This window comes from Saccopteryx bilineata, chromosome X, assembly GCF_036850765.1.
Source record: "Saccopteryx bilineata isolate mSacBil1 chromosome X, mSacBil1_pri_phased_curated, whole genome shotgun sequence".
Classification (NCBI taxonomy): Eukaryota; Metazoa; Chordata; class Mammalia; order Chiroptera; family Emballonuridae; genus Saccopteryx; species Saccopteryx bilineata.
In genome coordinates this window covers 85,955,657-85,974,522 of record NC_089502.1, presented here as the reverse complement: position 1 = coordinate 85,974,522, position 18,866 = coordinate 85,955,657, and the positions used below count along the sequence as shown (strand labels likewise).

At 37.2% G+C, this 18,866-nt stretch overlaps 1 long non-coding RNA gene across 2 annotated transcripts in view; it reads left to right on the top strand.

Moving 5' to 3' along the window:
- Positions 1-18,866, top strand: part of LOC136316867 (uncharacterized) — a 278,566-nt gene that overhangs the window by 36,131 nt on the left and 223,569 nt on the right. For both annotated transcript variants that reach the window (XR_010727813.1, XR_010727812.1), the window contains one exon: positions 5,579-5,670. This is a non-coding gene — a long non-coding RNA (uncharacterized lncRNA). The remainder of the gene's footprint in view (positions 1-5,578; positions 5,671-18,866) is intronic.

Below are 18,866 nucleotides of genomic sequence, written 5' to 3'. Positions count from 1 at the left end.
TGATAAGTGGTTAATAACCAAAATTTATAAAGAACTTGTAAAACTGAACACCAGGAAGATAAACAATCCAATCAAATAATGGGCAAAGGATATGAATAGATACTTCTCCAAAGAGGACATACAGATGGCCAATAGGCATATGAGAAAATGCTCAACATCACTAATCATTAGAGAATTGCAAATTAAAACCACAATGAGATATCACCTCATACTAGTCAGAATGGTGCTCATCAACAAAACAACACAGAGTAAGTGCTGGCAAAGATGTGGAGAAAAGGGAACCCTCCTGCACTGTTGTTGGGAATGCAGATTGTTGCAACCACTGTGAAAAACAGTATGGAGATTCCTGAAAAAATTTAAAATGGAACTGCCTTTTGACCCAGACATCCCACTTTTAAGAATATATTCCAAGAATACCATATCACTGATTAAAGGAGAAATGCACCCCCATGTTTATCGCAGCATTGTTTACAATAGCCAAGATCTGGAAGTAGCCCAAGTGTGTGTCAGTGGACGAGTAGATTAAAAGGGCATTGTACATATATAGAATGGAATAATATGGGGTCATGAAAAAGAAGGAAATTTTACCTTTTGCAACAATATGGATGTACCTAGAAACTATTATGTTAAGTGCAATAAGCCAGTCAGAAAAAAAGAAATACCATATGACCTCACTGATTTGAGGAATCCAATGAACAATGTGAACTAAGGAATGGAATTGAGACATAGGAGGTATCAAATGGATCAGATGAAAAGAAGACTGAGAAAAGGGCATAATAGAAGGGGACAAACCTGAAGGGAAGTGGTGAGGGCTTTATGGGGAGGGGGAAAGGGAGATGTTGACAAGAATATGGGGGACAGGGAGAAGCATTCAGGGCAACACTAGAATCTATGTAAACAATAAATTAAAATCAATTAAAAAAATTTATCCATTACACCTAGGTTGTTAAATTTTTTGGTATATAGATCTTCATAGTATTTCCTAACAATCCATATTTTTGTATACTCTCAGTTGCCTTTACTTTCTTTTCTAATTTTACTTATTTGAGCCCTCTCTCTTTTTTTCCTGATGAGTCTGGTACAAGTTCATCAATCTTGTTTACCTTTCCAAAGAACCAGCTATTGGTTTCATTGATCTTTTTTTTAGCCTTTATGTTATTTATTTTCACTCTGACCTTTATTATTTCCTTTCTTTTATTTCCTCTAGCCACAGCAATCAGACAACAAGAAGAAATAAAACCTATTCACATTGGAAAAGAAGTAAAACTATCATTATTTGCTGATGACATGATACTGTACATAGAAAACCTTAAAGTCTCAGTCAAAAAACTACTAGACCTGATAAAGGAATTCAGCAAGATGGTAGGATATAAAATTAATATTCAGAAATTAGTGGCACTTTTATACACCAACAATAAACTTTCTGAAACATAAATTAAGGAAACAATCCCTGTCATTAATGCAGCACATACACAAAATAAAGTCCCTAGGAGTAAATTTAAAAAAGGAGTTAAAAGACTTGTACTTGGAAAAGTATAAAACACTGAAAAAAGAAATCAAGTAATATACAAACAAGTAGAAGCATATAGTGTGTTCATGGATATGAAAAACACTTAAAATGTCTATATTACTGAAAGTAATCTATAAGTTCAATGCAATTTTAATTATAATACCAATGCCTACTTCAAAGATATAGAACAAATATTCCAGAGATTTATAAGAAACCAAAAAAGAACATGAATAGACTCAGCAATCTTGAAAATGAAGAATAAAGTGGGAGGTATTACACTTCCTGATATAAAGTTATACTACAAGGCCATAGTAATCAAAACAACTGGGAACTGGCATTAGCAGAGGCATATAGATCAATGGAACGGAACAGAGAAGCCAGAAATAAACCCATGCGTTTATGGTCAATTGATATTTAACAAAGGTGGTAAGAGCATACAGTGGAGTAAAGACAGTCTCTTTAATTATGTTGGGAAAATTGGACAGGTACATGCAAAAAAGTGAAACTAGACCGCCAACTTACACCATTCATAAAAATAAACTCAAAGTGTATATAGACGTAAATGTAAGTTGTAGAACCATAGGCATGATGGAAGAAAACATAGGCAGTAAACTCTCCAATATCTTGTAGCAATATTTTTGCCACTTTATCACCGCGGGCAAGAAAAATAAAGGACAGGATGAACATATGGGACTATATCAAACTAAAAAGCTTTTGCACAGTAAAAGACACCATGAGCAAAATAAAAAGACAACCCACATAATGGGAGAACATATTGGTCAATACATCTTATAAGGGGTTAATAACAAAAAATTATAAAGAACGTCTAAAACAACACCAGAAAGGCAAACAATCCAATTACAAAATGGGCAAAAGAACTGAATAGACACTTTTCCAAAGAGAACATACAGATGACCAATAGGTATATGAAAAAATATTCAATGTCACTAACCATCAGAGAAATGCAAATAAAAACCACAGTGAGATACTACCTCACACCTTGTGTTAATGGTGCTCATTAACAAGTCAACACACAAAAAGTGCTGGCCATGGTGTGGAGAAAAGGGAACCCTACTGCACTGCTAGTGGGAATGCAGACTTGTGTAGCCACTGTGGAGAAGAGTATGGAGTTTTCTTAAATTAAATATTGAACTGCCTTTTGATCCAGCTATCTCACATTTAGGAATATATCCTAAGAATACCAAATTACTGATTCAAAAGTAGTTATGCACCCCTGTGTTTAGTGTAGCATTGTTTACAATAGCTAGAATCTGGAAACAGCCCAAGTGTCCATCAATGGATGAGTGAATTAAAAAGTAGTGGTGTGGCCCTGGCCAGTTGGCTCAGCAGTAGAGCGTCAGCCTGGCGTGCGGGGGACCCGGGTTCGATTCCCGGCCAGGGCACATAGGAGAAGTGCCCATTTGCTTCTCCACCCCCCTCCTTCCTCTCTGTCTCTCTCTTCCCCTCCCGCAGCCAAGGCTCCATTGGAGCAAAGATGGCCCGGGCACTGGGGATGGCTCCTTGGCCTCTGCCCCAGGGGCTGGAGTGGCCCTGATCGCGGCAGAGCGACCCCCCGGAGGGGCAGAGCATCGCCCCCTGGTGGGCAGAGCGTCGCCCCTGGTGGGCGTGCCGGGTGGATCCTGGTCGGGCACATGCGGGAGTCTGTCTGACTGTCTCTCCCCGTTTCCAGCTTCAGAAAATAAATAAATAAATAAATAAATAAATAAATAAATAAATAAAAAGAAGTGGTATATATACACAGTGGAATATGACGTGGCCATGAAAAAGAAGGAATTCTTACCTTTTATGACAGCATGGATAGACTTGGAGATTATTGTACTAAGTAAAATAAGCCAGGCAGAGGAAGACAAGTATCATATGATCTGACTTAAATGTGAAATTTATTCAACAAAGTGAACTAAGGAATTAAATAGAGACAGAGGCACAGTCACAGTGAGCAGAAGGACAGCTATCAAAGGGAAATGCAATGAGGCAATGGGATCAGAGGATGTGAAGGGATTAGTGAAATTATATATACATAACAGAGATACAGATAACAGGACAGCAAATCCCAGAGGGAAGGGGGTAGGGAGTTAGGGGGTCAGGGGCAAAGAGGGAGGAAAGGGCAGCATGGGGTGAGGGTAAGGGTGTTATATTGAGTGGGACACTTGGATCCATATATACAAAATAAATTAAAATTAATGAAAATTAAAAATTGCTTAAACTTAAAAATAAAAAAACAACACCTCCCAGAAAACAAAAGTTCTGGACCAGCTAACTTCACAGGCTAATTTTATCAAATATCCAAAGAAATAACACCGAAACTTCTCAAGGTATTTCAAAAAATTCAAGTGTAGGGACGAATTCAAGTTCATTCTATGAGGCAAGCATTATCCTCATTCCAAAACAAAGTAAAGAAACTACAAAGAAAGGGAAATATAGGCCAATATTCCTGATGAGTATAGATGCTGAAATTCTCAACAAAATGTCAGCAAACTGGATCCAGCAGTATATTAAAAGGATTACATATCATGAACAAGTGGGATTTATTCCAGGGAGGCAAGGCTGGTACAATATTTGCATATCAGTAAGTGTAATTCATTACATAAAGAAAAAGGATAGCCTGACCAGGTGGTTGCACAATGGATACAGCATCAGACTTGGATGTGGAGGACCCAGGTTCGAAACTGTGAGGTTGCCAGCTTGAGCACACGCTCATCTGGTTTGAGCAAGGGTCACTGGCTTGAGCCAGGGTCACTGGCTTGAGCAAGGGGTCACTCAGTCTGCTACATCCCCCTGGTCAAAGCACTTTTGAGAAAAGAATCAATGAAAAACTAAGGTGCCTTAATGAAAAATTGATGCTTCTCATCTGTCTGTTTGTCCCTATCTGTCCCTCTCTCTGTCTGTCTGTCTCTCTCTCTCTCTCTCTCTCTCTCTCTCACACACACACACACACACACACACACACACACACAAAGGAAAAGCAATAGATATCACATGATCATATCAATAAATGTAGAAAATGCATTTGATAATATCCAGCACCTATTTCTGGTCAAAACTTCCAGCAAAGTGGGGATAGAGGGAGCATACCTCATCGTAGTAAAGGTCATATATGAGAAAACGACAGTTAATGTCATACTCAAGAGGCAAAAATTAAAAGTAATCTCCTTAGAATCAGGAATAAGACAGGGATGCCACCTTTTACTACTTTTATTAAACATAGTTCTGGAAGTCTTAGCCACAGCAATCAGACAAGAAGTAATAAAAGCCATCCAAGTTGGAAAAAGAAAGTAAAACTATCATTAATTGCTGATTACATGATACTGTACATAGAAAATCCTGAAGTCTCAGTCAAAAACTGCTAGACATGATAAATAAATTTGGCATGGTGGAAGGATATAAAATATTCAGAAATCTGTGGCATTTTTATAAAGCAACAATAAACTGTCAGAGAAATTAAGGAAATAATCTCCTTTACTATTTCAATATCAACAAAAAATAAAGTACCTAGGAATAAATTTAACCAAGAAGGTAAAAGACTTGTACTCAGAAAAATTATAAGACATTGAAAAAAGATATCAAAGAAGATACAAACAAGTGGTAGAATTTACTGTGTTCATGGATGGAAAGAATTAACATCATTTAAGTATCTATACTACCCAAAACAATCTATATATTCAATGCAATGACTATTAAAATACCAATGACATAATTCACAGATCTAGAACAAATATTCCAAAAATGTATATGAAACAAAAAAAGAACCCAAATAGTCTCAGCAATCTTGAAAATGAAGAACAGGAAAACCAGGATTATGTCAGAGTAGTGGTGGTGTAATTGATACTCCTGATCACTCCCCTTGGAATTTCAACATATTGAACAACTGAAATGTAACAGAGGAACACGAAATGGGCTCACAGGTGTGCCTGAAAGATCGAAGCACTGAATGCAGTACAGGTGTAATAGGATCAAAAGGGGGAAAGACGATAAAACGTATTCAAAGTGGGCTTTGGAGAGGAAACAAACCTGGAGTAACTTGATTTTTTTTTTCTTTACTGGCAACAGGGAGAAGGGGATGTCAGGCACTCTCGATTTTGTCTGAGAAGTAAGGAGAAGGAAACTCGGAGTGACTGGGTCTCCTTCTGCTCGAAGAAGCGGTAAGATAGAAAGGCAGAGGGGGAGACAAACCAAAATGAACGGACTGTGGGGTAACAGCCAGTGTTCCCATGGTCTGCCTGCACTCAACAGAGACAGAGAAAGCTAAAGTGTGGCCCACCTGCCTCCCTAATTCAGTCTCCCTCATTTCCCTTTATAGAGAGTGGCAGAGACAAACTCAATTGCTAGCCCTCCAGAGCCACTCTCTCCCCTGAAGAACAAAGGTGCTCCATGTTTGGTCCCGAGGTCTGTTAAGACATGGGAAGGAATACACAGAAGTCAGAGATCCCAATTACTGGGGCTGTAAAGCAAAAAAGCTGAAGTGGTAAAGCAGGAGCCTTTAAGCCCTAACAACACGCCCCACCCACCAACACAGCTACAGCCCTTTCTAAATCATGACAGCAACATCTCAGTTTAGGGCAGCCCTGGAACTTCACAGAACTAATACAATGACATCTACTGGAAGACAACTCTCAAAACCAAAATTTATTTTTCCTCTTTTTCCCCTTTTTCTTTTTTTTATTTCTTTTTTTAAATCTTTTTCTATTTTAAATTTCATCTTCCTTAAATTTCATATTTTTAATTATTATTTTTATGGTGTTTTGTTTTTTCACTTTTTATCTTTTTAGCAGTTTTCTTGTTACAATTTTTCAAATTTTTATTGCCTTTTTTATTTTAATTTTTCATTATTTTTATTTTTTTAAAAAAATTGAGACTCATGGACATAGATAAGAACACAGTGGTTACCAGGGGGAGGGGAAGGGAGGAGAGCAAGGGGTGGGGGAAGGGCGAGGGGCATATAGAGAAACAAAGGTGACAGAGGACAATTTGACTTTGAGTGATGGGTATACAACATAATTAAATGTCAAAACGATATGGAGATGTTTTCTGTAAATGTATGTACTCTAGTTGACCAATGTCACCTTGTTAAAATTAACTGACAAAATTAAATAATAAAATAAAATAATAAAATACAAAAACCCCCAAAATTTATTTAAAATATTAAATTTAATAGAGTGATATTGATCATTAAGAGTGCATAGGTTTTAGGTAAACATTTCTATAGAATTTGAACTGTTGATTGTGTTGTATACCACTACTGAAATTCAAATCATTTTTTTATCACTGTATATTTGTTCCTCTTTAGTCCCCTTCTCTTTCCCCTGGTGCCACCAACCCCCTCCCCCTGGTAACCACTTCACTTTCATCTATGTCCATAAGTCTGAGTTTTATATCCCACCTATGTGTGAAATCATATTGATCTTAGCTTTTTCTAATTTACTTATTTCACTTAGTATAATGTTCTCAAGGTTTATCCATGTTGTTGTAAATGGCAATATGTCATCATTTCATACACACACACACACACACATATATATATGAATTTTATTTAGAAAATTAATTTTAATATGGTGACATTGATCAATAAGTGTACATAGATTTCAGGCAAACATCACTCCATCATTTGATTAATTATGTATATCCACCACCTAATGCCAAATAATTTTCCATCACCTTATATTTGTTTCTCTTTACATCCTTAGCCTAACCCCTTCCCCTACATCTCCCTCCCCCTTGGTAGCCTCTGCATAATTATCTATGTCAAAGATTCTCAAATTTGTATCCCACCTATGTGTGAAATCATACAGACTTTAGCTTTTTCTGACTTACTTATTTCACTCAATAAAATGTTTGCAAGGCCCATCCATGTTGTTGTAAATGAACCTATGTCATCTTATCTTATGGCTGAGTAGTATTCCATTGTGTGTGTGTGTGTGTGTGTGTGTGTGTGTGTGTGTGTGTGTGTATACACCACATCTTTTTTATCAAATCTATCCAGGGACACTTTGGTTGCTTCCATGTCTTGGCCACTGTGAATAATACTGCGATGAACATGGAGTGCATGTGTCTTTACATATTATTGTTTCTGAGTTATTGGGGTAGATACCCAGTAGAGGGATTGCTGGGTCATGTGGTAATTCTATTCTTAATTTTTTGAGGAACCGCCATACTTTTTTTATAATGGTTGTACTAATTTACATTCCTACCGGCAGTGTATGAGGGTTCATTTTTCTCAACAACTTCTCCAACACTTATTACATGTCTTGTTGATAATAGCCAATCTAACAGGTGTGTGATGGTATCTCGTAGTTTTCATTAGCATTTTTGAATAGCTAGTGAAGACGAGCATTTTTTCATATATCTCTTGGCCATTTGTATGTTTTCTTGGAAGAAGTATTTATTTATGTCCTCTCTTCATTTCTTAACTGGATCAATTGTTTGTTGCTGAATTTTGTGAGTTTTTTGTATATTATATATATATATATATATATATATATATATATATATATATATATATATTAATCACTTATCAGAGCCATTGTTTGTAAGTATCATCTTCAATTTAGTTGGCTGCCTCTTAGTTTTGTTACCAGTTTCCCTTGCTGGGCAGAAGTTTTTTAGTTGCATACAGTCCCATTCATTTTTTCCCCTTTATTTTTCTTGCCTTTGGGGTCAAATTCATAAATTGTTCTCTACGGCCAAGGTCCATGATTTTAGTACCTATGTTTTCTTCTAAGTCATTTATTGTTTCAGATCATATGTTTAGAACTTTGATACATTTTCAATTTGTTTTTGTGCAGGTGGACAAACTGTAGTAAAGTTTCATCTTTTGCATATGTTTTTCCAATTTTTCTGGCACCATTTATTGAAAAGTTTCTCTATTGTCTGTTTTAGCTTCTTTCTTGAAGATGATTTTTCCATATATATGTGGCTTAATTTCTGAGCTCTCAGTTTTGTTCCATTGGTGTGTGTGTCTGTTTTTCTGCCAATGCCATGGTGTTTTGATTATCTTGACTCTATAGTATAATTTGAAATCAGGTATTGTAATATTTCCACCTTTGTTCTTTTTCCTCAGGAGTGCTTTGGCTATATATTTTTTTATGTTTCTACGCAAACCTGGTGGTATTTTGTTTTAATTCTTTAAAAGATGGTAGTGGAATTTTGAAGGGAATTGCATTAAATTTGTATATTACTTTAGGTAATATTGTCATTTTAACTATGTTGATTCTTCTAATCCATGAATATGGAATATTTTCCATTTCATTGTTTTTTTTTAACTTCCTTTAATAATCTTTTATAGTTTTCAGTATGTAGATCCTTTGCATTCTTTGTTAAGTTTATCCCCAAGTATTTACTTTTTTTGTTGCAAATGTAAAGGGATTATTTTTTTAGTTCATTTTTTGAAGTTTCATTGCATGTATGAAAGCAATGGACTTCTGTATATTGATTTTCTATCATGTGACCTTACTATACAGGTTTATTGTTTCTATTAGTCTTTCTGTAGAGTCTTTGGAGTTTTTTTATATACAGGATAATATCATCTGCAAAAAGTGAAACCTTACCTTCTTCTTTTCCAATCTGAATGCCTTTATTTCTTCCTTTTGTCTGATTCCTCTGGCTAAAACTTCCAGCACTATGTTAAATAGAAATGGAGAGAGTGGGCAGCCTTGTCTTTTTCCTGATTTTAGAGGAAAAGTTTTAGTTTTTCACCATTTAGAATATTAGTTGATGGTCTGTGATATATGGACTTTAATATGTTTAGGTATTTTCCTTCTATACCTATTTTATTGAGTGTTTGAAACATAAATAGATGTTGTATTTTTTTTGAAATCCTCTGCATTTATTGATAGGCTCATTTGATTTTTGCTATTTATTTTGTTGATATGGTGTGTAATATTAATTGATTTACATATGTTAAACCATCCTGTGCTCCTTAACTGAATTCCATTTAATCGTGATGTATTATTTTTTTAATGTGTTGTTGTATTTGATTTGCTAGTATCTTGTTTAGGATTTTTGCATTTGTATTCACTAGAGATATTGGTTCTTAGTTCTCTCTTTTTGTAATGTTTTTGCCAGGTTTTGGTATGATGATTATGTTGGCTTCATAAAATTTTCAGGGAGCATTGCTTCTTCAATTTTTTGGAAGACTTTGAGAAGAATAGGAATCAATGCTTTTCTAAATGTTTGGTAGAATTCACTAGAGTAGCTGCCTGGCCAGAAACTCTAATTTTGGGAGAGGTTTTTGATTGTTGTTTGTATTTCCTCCCTGCTTATAAGTCTATTTAGGCTTTCGACTTCTTGGTGACTCTGTCTAGGAAGATTGTATAGTTCTAGAAATTTATCCATTTTTTTTCTAGATTGTTGAATTCAGTGCCATATATCTTTTCAAATAGTGTTCTACAATTTATTTTTGTATGTCTATGATATCTGTGGTAATTTCTCCTCATTCAGTTTGAATTTTCTTTATATGAATACTTTCTATTTTTCCCTTAGTGAGGTTAGCCAGGTATTTATCAATTTCACTAATTTAATTTAGATAACCAGCTCTTTGTTTTAATTTTTTCTAGAATTTTTCTGTTCTCTATTTCATTTATTTATGTTCTAATTTTTACTATTTTCTTTCTTCTGCTGATTTTGGATTGCCTTTTTTTTCTTTTTCTATTTCCTTAAAATGTGAGGTTAAGCATTTTATTTGGAATCTTTCTTGTTTCTTGATATAATCCTTTAATGATATCAACTTTCTTCTTTTTTTTTTTTTGATAGAGACAGAGAGGGAATCAGAAAGAGGGAAAGCTAAAGATAGACAGGAAGGGATAGAGATGAGAAGCATCAAATCTTTGTTGCAGCACCTTAGTTGTTCAATAATTGCTTTGTCATATGTACCTTGACCAGGGGGTATAGCAGAGCAAGTGGCCCCTTGCTCAAGCCAGTGACCTTGGGCTCAAGCCAACAACCAGGAGGTCATGTCTGTGATCTCACACTCAAGCCAGCAACCCGATGTTCAAGCTGCTGAGCTTGCACTCAAATGGATGTGCCTGCACTCAAGCTGGAGACCTTGACACTTTGAACCTGGGCCCTCAGCATTGCAGTTCGACACTATCCAATGTGCCACTTCCTGGTCAGGCTCCACTTCCTTCTTATTACTGCTTTTGCTGCATCTCAGAAATTTTGATATATTGTATTGTCATTTAAATTAATCTGTGTTTATATATCTTTTGATCTCTGCATATATTTTTTTTCTTTGACCCTGTCATTTTTTAGAAGAATGTTTTTAACTTCCACATTTTTATGGGTTTTTTTACTTCCTTTTTGCAGTTGAATTTTAATTTTAGAGCCTTATAATCAGAGAATATGCTTGGTATAGTCTCAGTCTTCCTGAATTTGTTCATGTTAGTTTTGTGACCCAGCATCTGGTCTATTCTTGAAAATGTTCCATGTACACTAGAGAAAAAAGTGTCATCTTATGTCCTGCAAATGTCCATTTTATTTTATTATTTTGTGATAGAAACAGACAGAAGTAGAGATAGGGACAGATAGACAAGAAGGGAGAAAGATGATAAGCATTAATTCTTTTTTTAATTTTTAATTTTATTCATTTTTTAGAGAGGAGAGAGAGAGGGAGAGACAGAGACAGAGAGGGAGATAGAGAGAGAGAGACAGAGAGAGAGAAAGGGGGAAGAGCTAGAAGCATCAACTCCCATATGTGCCTTGACCAGGCAAGCCCAGGGTTTCGAACCGGTGACCTCAGCATTTCCAGGTCGACGTTTTATCTACTGCGCCACCACAGGTCAGGCCAGCATCAATTCTTCATTGCGGCACCTTAGTAGTTCATTGATTCTTTATCATATGTGCCTTGACCGGAGGACTACAGCAGAATGAGTTACCCCTTGCTGAAGCCAGTGACCTTGTGCTGAAGCCAGCATCCTTTGGGCTCAAGCCAGCGACCATTGGGTCATGTCTATGATCCCATGCTCAAGCCAGCGTCCTTGCACTCAAATGTGTGATCCCACACTTAAGCTAGATAATCATGCTGAAGCCAGTTTTCGAACCTGGGCCCTCTGTGGTTCAATCTGATGCTCTATCCACTGCCCCACTGTCTTATCTGGCTATTATGTTTATTTGGTCTAGTGTGTAATTTAAGGCTGATATTTCTTTATTTATTTTCTGTTTGAATGATCAATCTAGAGCCAGCAATGGTATATTGAGATCTCCAAGAATAAATATGTTTTTGTCTCTTTTCATTTTTAGATCAGTGAGAATATGTCATATATTTTGGTGCTTCCTGATTTGGTGCCCATATATTAAGAAGTGTTATGTGTTTTTGATGCAGAGTCCCCTTTATCATTATGAAATTGCTATCTTTTTTCTCTGGTTACCTTTATTGTCTTGAAATAAGCATTGTCAGATATGAGTATGTGAACACCTGCTTTAATTTGGTTATTATTTGCTTGGAGAATCGTTTTCCAAAGTTTCACTTTGAGCTTACTTTTGTTCTTGCAGTTTATATGTGTCTCTTAAGGACAGAATATGTTTGGGTTCTGTTTTTGATCCAATCTGCTACTCTGTGTCTCTTTATTGGTGAGTTCAATCCATTTATCTTTAGGGTAAGTATTGACACTTGAGTGTTTTCTATACCATTTTATATATTGTTTTGGGGTAAGTCTGTGTCTTATTTGGTTCTTCTCTTTTGTTTTTCTGTCAGTTGTTTTTGTTTGGTAGTATTTCATACTTTCCTCCCCTCCTTTTTTTCCTTAAGTTACCTGTTTTACTAGTGGCCTTTTTTATGGGTGATTAACTTTATGATACTGAAAGCATAATTGTTATATTTAAAGAAGTTTATTATCATGTGAGTCTTTCTGCCCTCTCCTCCTTTGCTACTACTGGTCTTTATCCTCTCCCCTATTATATTATTGTCACAGATTATCTTTTGTTTGTTTGTTTGTTTTATTGTGATTTGTTAGAGCTTTTAGTTGTATTTTCTTTCTTTGTATCTGGTTGAATAACCCCCTTTTGTATATGCTGCAGTGTGGCTTTTCTTCCTTCATCCAGCAAAGATAAATTCAGTCAGCTTCTGTTTGTCAGTAAAGGTTTTTATTTTGCCTTCATTTTTGAAGAAAAGCTTTGATGCATACAGTTTTCTTGGCTAGTAATACCTCTTTGTCAGTACTTTGAATGTTTGCATCTACTCTCTTCTGGATTGTACAGTTTCTTCTGAGAAATCTGATGATAACCTAATTGGCTTTCCCTTATATGTTACATTTTTCTTTTTTCTAGCTGCCTTGAGGATTCTTTCTTTGTCATTGATTTTTGACAATTTCATTATGATGTGCCATGGAGTAGGCCTGTTTAGGTTGAGGTAACTCAGTATTCCATTTGCTTTTTGGATTTGAGGCTCTCTTTCTACAGACTTGGGACATTCTCATCAATTATTTGTTTAAATTGGTTTTCATTACCTTTTCCCTCTCTTCTTCTGATATACCCATTATTCTTATATTGTTCTTTCTGATGGAGACAATTTTCATAAACTCTCTCATTTTTTTAAATTGGTATTTCTTTCTTTCTGTTGCATCTCTAGTTGCCTGTCTTCGATGTCACTGATTCTCTCCTCTATGTGGCCTGTTCTATTAGCTAAACTTGTTACCTCATTTTTCAGTTCATGTATTGAGTTTTTTATCTTTGTTTACTTTTATTTAAGTTTTAATTGCCTTAGTAAAATAGTATTTTTTGTTCATTAATTTGTTATTTTAACTCATTAAATTGCCTATAAGTATTTTTTTGCAACTAATTGAGTATTTTTGAACTTCAATTTTAAATTCTCTGTCACTTATCTTCAAAATTTCTATGTAATTGAAATTTTTTTCTGGAGATTACTTATTTCCTACCTGAACTTTGTCTCTGTCTTGTGTTTCCATGATGTATGATTTCTTCTTCCTTAATGGTATTTGAGAGCAGTGTTAAGAACCCTAACAAGAAGCATTCTTTTGCAGTAGTTGTTGCTATACTACAAGTTTTGGCTCTGTAAAGTTCTTTGGCAAAGCTCTGGTATCCTACTGATTTAGGCAGGGCCCCAGTCACATTGGTGCAAGTGGGCATGTTGTCAGGTATGCTTTGTGGCTGGATTTATACCTTTAGCAGTGACAATTTCTGGTTTCCTGTCATTTTTTCTCTAAGTATCAGCAGTCCATGGGGATCAGATGTGGAGCATTTCCACCTCTCAGGGGAGAGAGTAGCCCCAGAGATTTTAATCTTGGGGGCCCTCCATCACCACTCTTTGTATCGCTTGGGGTAGAAGGTGGGATCTCAGAGCTGGGGGTGTGCACTTTTGTTTTCCCTGATACTTCACAGAGTGCAGACTACTATTAGAGCATTAGCACAGGGCTTAGGGAGTGTACAGCTCTGTGTGGAGCTGATATTTATGGGTTTAACCCCTACCAATGGAGCTCGCATTTATCCATGAGAGACAGCCACCATCCAGCATCCACTGATGGAGCTTGAAACCTCACTGAGAGATCCAGGCACCACCCAGTGCCCACCAATGGAGCTCTTGCTTTGCCAGAAGTACTAGACAGATGGGTTCAGCACAGGCACTGATGGAGGTTGTATTGCAAGCTGATTGCAGGCTGGCACAAGTTGATTGAAAGTCAAGCAACTTGAGTAGTCTTTGGTAAACCCATGTTTGATTGTGCACACCTTAGTTCAACTCCTTCTCCACTGTACCCCAGTCTCTGCCTCTCCTGGCTCAGAATAAAACTCTCTTCCTTCATTCAGCAAAGAGTCTTCTGCTTTCCTTTTTAGAGTTGAGTGTGGATGCCATTTATTTTCTACCTCCCTTTCACCTCATTTAACCTTCAGTCCATTTTTTGTATAAATTTTATAGGCCCACATGCAAGCAGAGCTGGAGACTCTTCACTGTGTTATACTTACTCAACTTGTTGAAAATTTAAGGGTAGAGATCAGAAGTATCTCTCCCACTTCCATTTCTCTGACATCACTCTTTTCCATTTTTATAGTTTTTTTTAGTCTTCTGAACAATATCATTCTCAAATGCCATCAAGGAATAAGAAATTTAATACCATAATTACATGAGACAGAGGTGTAGTTCAGAAAGAAAATGATAAATCACCGCAAAAAGATCTCAGTCACATGGAAATTGTGGAGTTAATAGAGAATTCAAAATTCAAGTTCTGAAAATACTCAGTGTGATAGAAAAGTCAATAATAGGCAACTTAGTGAGCTCAGAAAAGAAATTAATGAACAAAAACAATACCTCACCAAGGATATTTAAACTTTATAAACAGGTAAATAATTCAATACATAAATTGAAGCTAAAGTAGCACGTTTAGAAGAAGCCTGATAGACAAAATAATTAGTGACATCAGGCAGGCAACTAGAGATGCTACAGAGAGAAGAGGAGAGAGACTCACTAATTAAAGAAGACTGAAAGTGCTATAAGAATTGTCTGACTACATCCGAAAGAGCAATATAAGAATAATGGGTATATCAGAAGAAGAAGAGAAGAAGTGAATGGAGAGTCCATTTGAGCAAATAATTGATGAGACTTTCCCAAGCCTATGGAAAGAGTTAGAGCCTTGAATGCAAGAAGCAAAGAGAAAGCCAAGTTACTACAACCCAAACAGATCTACTCTGATGCATATGGTAATAAAATTGTATAAGACCAGTGACAAAGAAATAATCCTCAAGGAAACTAAAGAAAAGAAGAACATAACATACATAAAAAGAAAATCCCATTAGTTTATCATTAGACTTCTCAGCAGAAACTCTACAAGTCAAAAGACAGTGGACCCAAACATTTGCAATTTTTAAAGAGAGGAATTACAAGTCAAGAATACTATATTCATCAAAGTTATCCTTCATAAGTGATGGAGAAATAAAAACTTTTACAGACATAAAGAAGTTGAGGGAATTTATTTACCAGAAAACCCTCACAACAGGAAATACTTAAGGAGGGTATTTGGCCAGATACAAAGTACAAGACAAATCAAAACTGAAAGTAAAACTTCCAACAAGGTTGCAGTAAAATCAGGGATAATCTGTGACAACAATAACATAAAAGGGGGGAAGGGTAAATATCTGCAGTTGCAAAGGAGTATGGAATGCAGATACACTCATAAGATAAAGACTCATACATATGAACATTTTTTTCTTAATAATATAATGAAATCTACCTACAAAAAAGATACCACTGAAACGCACAGCTTAAAAAAAAAGAAACAGGAAAAGTATGGAGCACTGTCAAACAAAACAACTGACAGAAACAAAAGAGAAGAACCAAATAAGACACAAAGCTACCAGAAAAGAAAACATACAATGGCTATAGGAAATCCTCAAGTGACAATTTTTACCCTAAATATAAATGAAATGAACTCACCAATAAAGAGACATAGAGTTATAGATTGGATCAAAAAGCAAAACCTATCCAATTGCTGCCTCCACAAGACACATATAAGCTGCAAGGACAAATGTAGTTTCAAAGTAAAAGTGGAAAGTGATTTCTCCAACAAATAATATTCAAAGAAAAGCAGGTATAGCCATACTCATATCTGATAATGTTGACTTCAATAACAAAGGTAACCAGAGATAAAGGTAGACAATTCATAAGAATAAAGAGGACATCATATCAAGAAGATATTGTACTTCTTTTTTTTAAATTTATGTTTTAGATTTTATTTATTCATTTTTAGAGAGAGAGTAGAGAGAAAAAGAGAGAGGAGAGGGGAAGGAGCAGGATGCATCAACTCCCATATGTGCCTTGACCAGGTAAGCCCAGGGTTTTGAACCGGTGACCTCAGCATTCCAGCATTCCAGCTTTAACCACTGTGCCACCACTGGCCAGGCCAGATATTGCACTTCTTAATATACATGCACTGAACTAGGGAACATCAAAATATATAAGACATCTACTAACTGATCTAAAAATAGAAGCAGACAAATATTCAATCATACATGGAGATTTCAACACAACATAGATGGTGTTAGATAATTTAAACAGAAAAAAATAAAGAGACATCTGACTTAAGTGACACTCTGGAACAAATGGAAATAATAGACAGTTATAGGACATTTTATTCTCAAAAGTCAGATTATTCATTCTTTTCTATGTGTATGGAACATTCTCAAGGAGAGATCATATGCTGGGCCAGAAAACTAACATCAACAAATTCAGGAAGGTTGAAATTATACCGACAATATTTTATGATCATAATGCTTTGAACTTAGAATTCAATGGCAAAAATTAAGACAAAAAGTTACAAAAATGTGGAAATTTAACAGTGTCCTTCTAAAAAATGACTAGTTCAAAGAAGGAATAAAATCAGAGATCAAAAAATATATATAAACAAATGAAAATGACAACACCACAGGGACTAAACTAAGGACTCTTCGACCAAGAAACACTGAAGAAGCCACACCGAGACTGGTAGGAAAAGCAGAAACACGGAGAGGGCTGCCCAGCTCCCCGGAGTGAACGGCAGCCAGGAGAGACTCGTGTGGCGAGAAGTGAGTTTAGCAGAGAGAGGAGGGTCCTGAGCCCAGGAACAAAGCTCCAGCCTGCAGCCCCAGAGCCTAGAAGAGGTGTATGGACAGTATTTAGCTGGAAACAAGACAGGATACTGTTTCCGAGAAAGAGACTGATTTCTCAGAACCAGGATTCTTCTTAAAGGGACCGCACAGAAAATCTCTCTCACAAACACTCACCCGGGGTTCTGGGGAATGGGGAGAGAGGAGAGAACAAGAGTAGCAGGAAGAGAGTGTAATCTAGGAGGCACAGGGAGAAACATTTTGGGAGACAGCCACCCTAACCCCTGGGATGAGTCACTCCCCAAATCTGAAGTGAATATTTTCCCTGGAAACAGCAATAGCAGCAAAGGGAAGCAGGACACCAGCCAAACAAGCTCTCCCACGGCACTCAGAGCAGAGTTGCTTAGAAGGAGGGAGCTTTTGGGACTACAATAGTGAGTCTTAGGGTCTGAACTGCAGCACATACACCCACACAGCTGAGGGCTCGCCGAGGGCGGGTAACGGTGGGACACGGAAGCGCGGTTCTGTTGGCAAGGGCGAAAGCTGGCTGGCCACCACTGGGTCAAGGTGTGAGCTCAGTCTTCCCCAGCTGGGGAGGAGGGGGTGCGCAAAAGTGGTCTAGCCCAGATGCGGGCTACCCGTAATCCAGCCTGAGGGAGAAGGGGTGGAGACCAGCCCTTGAGCAAGGGCACAGGAGCACAGCCTCGCCCCTCCCACAGAACCAAAGCTTGTGGCCTGACTTGGGAGCCAGCTCCTCTTGCAGGGGTGGAGCCAAAAGCCCAGAACAGGAGTGTCCCACTACTGAGTGTGGGCATGCAGTCCCACCTGGCCTATGGAGCCAAGGCTTGCAGCCCTCCCACAAGCAGGCTCTTCCTGCAAGGGCGAGGCAGAAGCCCAGAAACAGGCAGAGACCCACAACTGAGCAAAGGAGCTGCCACTGACCTCAGGGCCGAGCATAATGCCACCCACGGGGGCAGTCTGAAGACCAAGGCCACCAAGGCTTGTACACCTGAGCATGTGATCACAGCCAACCCATGAAGGAAAGGCTGAAACCAAAGCAACAGCCCCAGTGGGAAGGCACCAGCAAAGCCCATACCCAAGCGCCCTACACAGCAACAGCAGAGGGGGTGACGGGCCTGCTGACAGACTATACCTAGGGAACAGAGGCCACACCCAGTGGACTCCAGTGGCCAAGACCTTCTTTTACACAGAAAACATGAGAAGGCAGAGAAATGCAACACAAATGAGTCAAGAGAAATCCCCAGAAAAGGACCTGAATAAAACATATATAACCAAATTACCAGATGCAGAGTTTAAAATAACAATTATTAGGATGCTCAAAGACATTAGAACAACAATAGATGGTCATTACGAACACCTAAATGAAGAGATAGCACATATTAAAATGGACATTGAAATAATAAAAAAGAATCAGTCAGAAATGACAAATACAATATCAGAAATGAACATAATGAAAGGAATTAAAAGCAGGATGGATGAAGCTGAGAATCGAATCAGCGAGTTAGAGGACATGATAAATAATGGCACGGAAGCAGAGTAGAAAAAAGAAAAGAGACTCAAAAAGTCTGAGGAAACTGTAAGAGAGCTCTGTGACAACATGAAGAGAAATAACATTCGCATAATAGGGGTTCCCGAAGAAGAAGAGGAAGAACAAGGGCTAGGGACTTTGTTCAAGCATATCATAGCTGAAAACTTCCCTCAATTAAGGCAGAAAAACATCTCACATATTCAGGAAGCACAGAGAACTGCATTAAAGAGAAACCCAAAGAAATTTACACCAAGACACATCATGATT